This window comes from Vombatus ursinus, unplaced genomic scaffold, assembly GCF_900497805.2.
Source record: "Vombatus ursinus unplaced genomic scaffold, bare-nosed wombat genome assembly UNPS02010980.1, whole genome shotgun sequence".
NCBI lineage: Eukaryota > Metazoa > Chordata > Mammalia > Diprotodontia > Vombatidae > Vombatus > Vombatus ursinus.
Window position 1 is genome coordinate 7,239,780 of NW_020950758.1, and position 8,110 is coordinate 7,247,889.

Consider the following 8,110-nt stretch of genomic DNA (forward strand, 5'->3'; position numbering starts at 1 on the left):
CAAGTAGGGAGAGATGGGGAAGCTTCCTGGAGAAGGCAGCATTGGGGTCAGCTTTGAAGGGTGATAGCTAAGGGAAAAGGGACAGTATTCCAAGCACAGAAGGGAGACTGTCTTTTTATCAGTCATCTTCTCAGCACTTCGCACTGTGCCAGACACATAGTAGGTGCTTCATAGAAGTTTATTGGATTAGACTGGAGCCAGCGTGGGAAGGGTCTACAAGTGGCTTTCTTGGGTAGAGGAGGTTAGCAGTAGAATATAAGCTCCCTGAAGGCAGGGGCGAGTTCATTTTTGTCTCTGTATCCTCAATGTCTAACACAGTGACTAGACTACAGCACGTGCTTAATAAATGTCTGTTGATCAATTAGCGAATGGAAGGGCTCCAGACTTTGCAGCTCTCTGAAGACTCATGAAGCTTTATACAAAGCCCTCCCTGGGATCTCATTTCCACGGGCTGTCTGTCTAGGGTATAGTCATCCATTCGGCAGTGTGCCCATTTGGAAGCTCCACAGTCATGATGGGGACTGGATGGGCCTTCGGAGGCCGGCCCTGCTCTGCATGGAGGTCAGGAGAGGCAGATGGTGGGTCATACAGCCCTCTGTACTTGAGCAGAGACACCATCTCCTCCGTGTGGGCGTCCCCTCTGGTGGTGCAGACCCAGAACTTCCCACATTTGGTTATCCCCTTATCTGTGTCTTTCTGGATATGTTTTAGTCCGAAGAACACCAGGGTTGCAGGCAGAGGACCTGGGTGTGAATCCTGGATATACTGCACACTGCCAGTGTAACTGGGGAGGAGGCCCCTTGTCCTCTCCAGGCCTCAGTTTCCCCCTCTGGAAATTGAGAGTGGTATGTGAGGAGTGCCCCAGCCCCTTCTAGCTCATGAGCCCGTGATCTCCTCCAGCGTCGACTCTCTCCATAACATCACAACCAGGCAGCGCCTGGGTTAGTCAGATGGCAGAGCGACTTCAAGGCCTCACATCCAGTACTTTCCCTGCCTGGGGGCTCTCTGTTCCTAGGTTCTACATCTCTGTGACCTGAGGCTGCTTCAGACCTGAAGCACTCTGTGTGTGTATTGGAGCCTGCATTCTGGGGGGGGGGGGGGGGATTCCTGCCCTTCTAGACCGGCACAATGGAGTCAAACATTGGCAACACTGGTGTTTGGCAGCCAGTGGGCATGGTGAGGGGTGGGGGGTGAGGAGGGTGGAGACTTTTGGCCCAGGCAGCTCAACTCCTACCACTTGGCACCCTCGGGCTGGCACAAAGGACTCCCGTCCGAGGGTTGGGTCCAGACCAAGCACTGTGGCTACAGCGGGGTGGGAGAGAGAGCTTCCATTAAAGAAGCAATTGCAAAGCCTGTGATGATGCTATTTGGAAAGGAGGAGAGTCGGGGGCAGCCCCTTATAAAGGGTCCCATTGAGAACCCTCCACCCCGCCTTCCTCACCTCTTGCACAAGAGAACAAGGAGCCATTTGAAGAGAAGGCAGAGAACAAAGGGACAGGATTTGCTGGGCCCTGTCCCTGGGCTCCTCTGCCATCCTTGCTTGTAGGTTAGAAAAACAAGGGGCAGCTCAGGCTGCTGGCATTGTCATCTTTTCTGGAGAAGCCCCAGAGGCAGGCTGCTCCGACCAGCATTTCACAAATGTCACCGAATCCCAGGATTTCAGAGTTGGAAGAGACCCTGAGAGTCCCCAAAGCCACATGAGAAGGAGCATCCGCCTCTGCTTGAAGAAGGGGAAGTCCATCCCACGCTGGGACAGCTCCCATTGGGAGGAAGTTTTCCCTAATATCAAGCCCCAACTGGTTTCTTTGCAGCTTCTCCATTTTCCTGCTATTTCTGCTCCCTGGGGCCAAACAGAACAAAACTAATCCTTTTTTTACACATGACAGACTTTCGAGTATTTGAAGATCTCTATTATGCCCACCGACAGCCTTCTCTTCTCTAGGATAAGCACCCCCAGTTCCTCCACCATAACCTCCCAAGTCCCTTCACCATTCTGGGTTCTCTCCTCTGACTTCTCTTTAAAGCGTGGGAGCCACGGCAGCATCGTGCCCCAGATGGGGTCTGACCAGGGCAGAGGGCAGGGGGGCAAACTTCTTGTTTCTGGATGCAGTCAGAGAGCGCGTCCACTCTGTGGGCTGCCACCTTTCCCTGCTGGCTCTCATTGAGTCCACTGAGTTCAGATAAACTGCTGTCTGTTCGTGCTTTCCCCGGCTTAGACTGGTGAAAGTAACTCTTCCACCCAAGTATAAACTTGCCATTCATTTCTGTTGACTGTTGTTTAATGAAATTCAGCCCAGGACTCAGAATTCTCTTGGATTCTGCCTCTGTTATCCATTGGCTGAGCTGCCCCTCCCAGCTTTGAATCTTCTGGAAATTTCACAAAGATGCCACTCTTCCCTTGACTCCAAATTACCTTTAACCAAACCATAGACTAAAATGTTGAGCAGCCCAGGGCCAAGCCCAGATCTCCAGGGAGCTCCACTGAAGACCGCCAGGCAAATTGACGTAGAACCATTCACGACTTGAGTGTGAGTCCTTCCATTCAACCGGTTCCAAACCCGTCTGCTCCACGTCTCACCATCTTTTTTTTTTTCTTTTTGCAAGAATCTTATGAGGGACTTCATTAATAACTATTCTAGGTCCAATAACTTTGCAGTTACCAAAACAATCCAGATTTCAGGAAGATGCATTTTTTTTTTGTTTCTGGATGATATTAAAGATCACATTCAGTGGGACCTCGCTAGAAGAGGCAATCAGTGTCACACAGAGAGCTCATGGCCTCTGTCTACCCATGTGACCTTGGGCAAATCACTTCTCTTCTCAAGGTTCCAGGTTCCTCCTCCAGAGGGTGAGACTAGGTAATCTCTAAGCAATTAGGTGGTGTAATGAATAGACTTCTAGACTTGGAGTCTGAAAGGTCTGAGTTCAAATCCTGCCTCAGACAGTTAATGATGGGATGAGCCTGAGCAAATCATTTAACTTCTCTCAGACTCGTTTTCCTCATCTATAAAATGAGTATACCACCTGCCTCCTGGAGCTATGATGAAGATCACAGGAGGTAATGTGTGTGAAGCACTACGGAAGTGTTAGCTATTATTATTATTATTATTATTATTACTACTATTATTATTATCTCCAACTCCTTTTCAGGATCTACTCCTGTTGTCCTACGTTATGGCGAGGGATGCAGCCAGACAAACCTTTGGGCCAGTCAACTTGGCATCCTTAATCTATAGACCCATGGCTTTGTGGTTCTTGGGTCTCGACATGGCCCATTTGAGCGAAGGCCAGATTGTGCCCTTGACAGCATCATGGCGTCCTGTTCTCCCTCTCCGAAGGAACACCAATTGTGTTGGAAAGGACCCTGGAACTGTACTTGTGAAGTCAATGATTGAGAGGCAGAAATGAACATAGATCTGGGCCCTCTTGGAGCCCCTGTGAGAGAGATTACTGGTAAAATAGCCCACAGCCTTGACTTGAGGAGATTTCCCTCCCTGGTGGTTCCCTAAGCAGGGGAAACTGAGGGGCACCCAGACCTGGGATTTCATCTGAGTGAGGAACTCCTGCTTCCAAAGAGAATCAGCTGCTGCTCCGTCTCAGAGAGTTACAGGAGTCACTGAACGGTTAAGGGGCGTCCCCAGGATTCCAACAGCCTGTATTTGTCCCAAGCAGGGCCTGAGCCCAGAGCTTCTGGACTCCAAGGCCAGCCTTCCAGCCACCACCCCAGGCCAATTCTCAGTAAAGAAAGAAAAAGTCAAAATAAACAAATGGCGAGGGCTAGCAGATTTGTTTACAGAACTGGAGGGCTTCGGCTAGCGATGCAGAGTTGGGTCACGGCTACCAGAAAGTTCATTCCAAAGGAGCCCAGACACTTTGACCAATGCAGATTTCGCAAGAAAACAGGAGAAACTCTGCAACTCACTACGGCTTGCAAAAATATTATCACCTGCCATGTCCTTAGAAAGACATGACTAAGTATACATCAGAAGTATACGTTGGAAACTCACAATTTCTTTTTCTTTTTTCTTTTTTACAAATTAACAGACAACAAATGTTTGTACTACAAAGACGAATTTCAAAATGTCCTTGAGAACTCAATAAATAAACATCCCTGGGACTAGTGCATCATAACAGATAAAATTGTTGCCCACAGTGTCCCAGACATAATATTTACCCACAAAAAATTAATAACACTTTGGAATAGATGTCACCAAACCAAACACTCAGAATCTCCAAGCTACATACAATGAAAAGTTCTCGAAATAGAGGACCTTGGTGGAAGAAATCAAAACCACATGGGAGCAGGAAGAATCACACGTCAGCCTGGATGTCCCGTCTGCTGCTGGAGACGTTCCAAAGATGTTTTCAGTGAGTCTGCAGATGGCAAATCTGCCTCCATATACATTTTATTCAGTGACAAAAAGGAATCTTTCTACCCACCTGTGCAATGACTAGCTTAGCACTACACATAAATTAGAAATAGATGGTGACCTGTCCTGGGGTTATTTCTATCTAAAACACATACAAATGAGAAGAATGCCCTGACAATGTCTTACCTTAGCAGGGAATAACAACCACAATTATAATATCTTTCTTGAGCAGCACTTTTTTATTGTATTTTTCAAAGGGTTCTCAAATCAATCATCTCCTGGGGGTTTCTGCACCAGCCTGGCATTTTCCATCCCCCCTCACTTGAAGTCCAAAACCGACAAGACCCAATGGTGTTGCCCCTGATAGCCATCCTCTGGACCACATTTCACTGATGATATCGTGGCCTACTGTCACTGCCCTCTATCTCCCTCTGGATTGTTCCCCAATGCCACACGGCTGGACCTACTGGGTTAGTCCATAGCTAAGCCATAGTCGCTTGCGCCCATCACTACCTCTTGCTCCCTTACTCTGATGATGTAAGGCCCATTGCAAATACTAAAGCTCCACATAAATGTGAAGCGACCCTCAGGATGATGATCAGCCCTTGCCCAGCCCAGTCTCACTTCAGCACAGTGTACCCATCCCTCACCCAGCCCCCTCCACACTCTCTCTATTGACCCCCAATTACCCAACCTTCTTCACATATTCATGCACCATTTTGTGTGGCACATTCCTTTAAATCAAATTTGGTGCACCTTGGCAAACACCCCATTTCTCACCTCTCTGTTGTTGGTGACTCTTGTTTCACTCCATTTAATCTCAGGTCCAGGAGGAGAGAGGGGCACACTCCTTGTTCCCCACTACCTATGGTCCAGATCATGATACTACCACCCTTGTTGCTCAATAATGTTTCTTCCTCTGCAGTCTAAGCAGTTTTTATACCATCCTCCTTCTCCTTGTCTCAGACAATGGCCAGTCTCCAGGTCACTTTCTTAGCTTCCTCAATAACTTTCATCCCCAGCTTGTGGCCTCACCCCTTGCCATATGACTCTCCATTGGATATTTTACTCAATCTTATTCAGCCCTAACCCTTCCCCTTATTCCATAGATCATCCCATGTCTTTCTTCCTTGTTAGACTTAAGCTGCATTATCTATACCCATTGTCTCCACTCATTCAGAACTCGCTGTCTCTCAAAGTTTTATACAGAATTGACCTACTTTGTCTCCTCGATACTGTTCCCAGCTTTGGAGTCAGTAGCAGTAGCAGCAGGAATAGCAGCCGCCATAAGAGTAACCGCCACAATGGCGAGCCCTGCTGCGCCTCTTAAATCTCGGCAGCCTTTTGCAGAATTCTCATTTGATTGAGAATATCACGCTTTCCCACTTCTCCTCCTACCTCTCTGTCTGCTCCTTCTCTGTCTCTTTCACAGTCTCTCCATCATCTCCTCCAACCCTTAAGACATGCAAACTCTGAGGTTCTTCCTTCAACCCTGCTCTCTTTTTCCAATACAATGCATTGTCTTCCTGGGCAGTCTTGTTCACACTCAGGCTTCAACACCTGCCTCTGTGCAAATGATCTCCGAATCTGCATCCCCAGCCCCAAGCCCAGACCCCTCTGTTCTGAGCTTGGAAATGCATCTCTAACCTCTCATCCTGAATGTCCATGGGAAACACAGATTCAGTCTAGGCAAAGCAGAGATCTTTCTTTTTATCTGCCCAGGAACCTACTGCTTCTTCGGTCATCGTCATCATTATTTTCAATGACACCACCAATCATCCAGTCTCTTGTATGGAGAATAGAACTCTAGAATTTGGAACTAGAAGGGCCCTCCAAGGCTGCCTGGTCTAATCCACATCGAAATGAGCGCTCCATCTATATTATCACTTACAAGAGCCCATACAACTTCTATTTAAACACCACCAGTGACAATATTTTGGTGCTTTGGGAGGAAATTTGGGTTTTTTGAACTCGATTCCCCTGAAATTGAACCCAGACCTCCTTCCCTACAATCCTCCCCCCTTTTCTTCTAATCAAAGATGTAAACATGTGCTCGAAAGTGAGGGGACAGAAAGTGTATGCATGGGTGGGGAAGCTGCGGCCTTGAGGTCACATGTGGCCCTCTAGGTCCTCAAGTGCGGCCCTTTGACTGAGTCTGAGTTTTACACAACAAATCCTTTTATGAAGGGGCTTTGTTCTGTGAAGTTGGATGCAGTCAAAGGACCCTACTTGAGGACCTAGAGGGCCACATGTGGCCTCTAGGCTGCAGCTGCTCCACCCTGTAATCTAGTCCTACTCCCAAATGGCATAAGTCAGATCCCTGTTGCACCTGGTACCTCTTCATAGCCTTGAAAGTAAGCTTCATCCCCCTCCCCCACCTTCAGTCTTCTCTTCTAGAGGCTAAATCCCCCAGAGAAAGAAATAGCATTTGCTTACTCTTGATTGTAGGATTGCTGCAGGACATAAGAGAGGAAGGCTTTCCAAGTCATTCATCCTCATCATCTGAAAGCAGGAGTCCTCACCATCAAGTCTGCATGGGCCCAGATTCTGATGTATGGGCCCAGATGCTTTCAAAACCAGATTTGATCCCCATCAATTTGGGAATGACTAAACAAACTATGAAATATGATCATAATAGAATACTACTATGCTCTAAGAAATGACAAGTGGGAGGATTTCAGCAAAACCTGGAAAGACTTACACGAACTGATGCTGAGTGAAGTGAGCAGAACCAGGAGAACATTGTACACAGTAATAGCCACATTGTGCGATGATCAACTATGAGTGACTTAGCTCTTCTCAGCAATACCATGATCCAAGACAATTCCAAAGGACTTATGAAGAAAAATGCTAACCACATCCAGAGAAAGAACTGATGGAATCTGAATGAAGATGGAAACTGACGTTTTCCCTTTCTTTATTTTTCTTTTTTTTGGTTTGTGTTCTCTTTTGCAACATGACTAATATGGAAATATGTTTTGCATGACTGCACATGCATAATCTCTATCAAAGTACTTGCCTTCTCAAGGAGGGAGGGAATTTGGAACTCAAAAATTGTTTTAAAAGAATGTTAAAATATTTTTACATGTAATTGAGAAAAAATAAAAATACTCTTTAAAAAAAAAAACACACACCTAAATTTTCCTGATCTTATGGAAGTCTAGATCCCTCTCAGCTCTCATCTGCAAGGGCTGAGCACGTTCCCCACACAACTGCACAAGGAGGGAAGCACAGTACCCTGTTCCTGGGGCCCCAAGCCCCACCCTCAGCACAGACTGTGTGCACAATAGAGATAAGGCACATGAGGATGGAGGGACCATGGAGGTGGAATCACAGAGCCTGGTCACGGCCTCCTTCACCTCTTTAGATTCCTCTGACCATCTCCAGACCACCAGAAACTAGGACTTTCCTTCTGGTCTCTCTGACCTCTGGGAAGTGAACTTCGTACCTTCTCAGGTCACCATGACAGTGTCTCCAGTCTCCCTACTGTGCTCGCATGTGTATGCTTTCTGTCGCCTCACTTTGCAGCACATGTTTATGTCTTTGTGTTGTGCTCTTCCATGAGAACAGAAACTTCCAGCGTATGTAAACTGTCTTATTTGCTTTTATGTGGATCATCAGCACTTAACACAGTGCCGGGTACAAAGCAAGTGCTAAATAAATGTTTCTCTCTCTCTCTCTCTCTCTCTCTCTCTCTCTCTCTCTCTCTCTCTCTCTCTCTCTCTCTCTCTCTCTCTCTC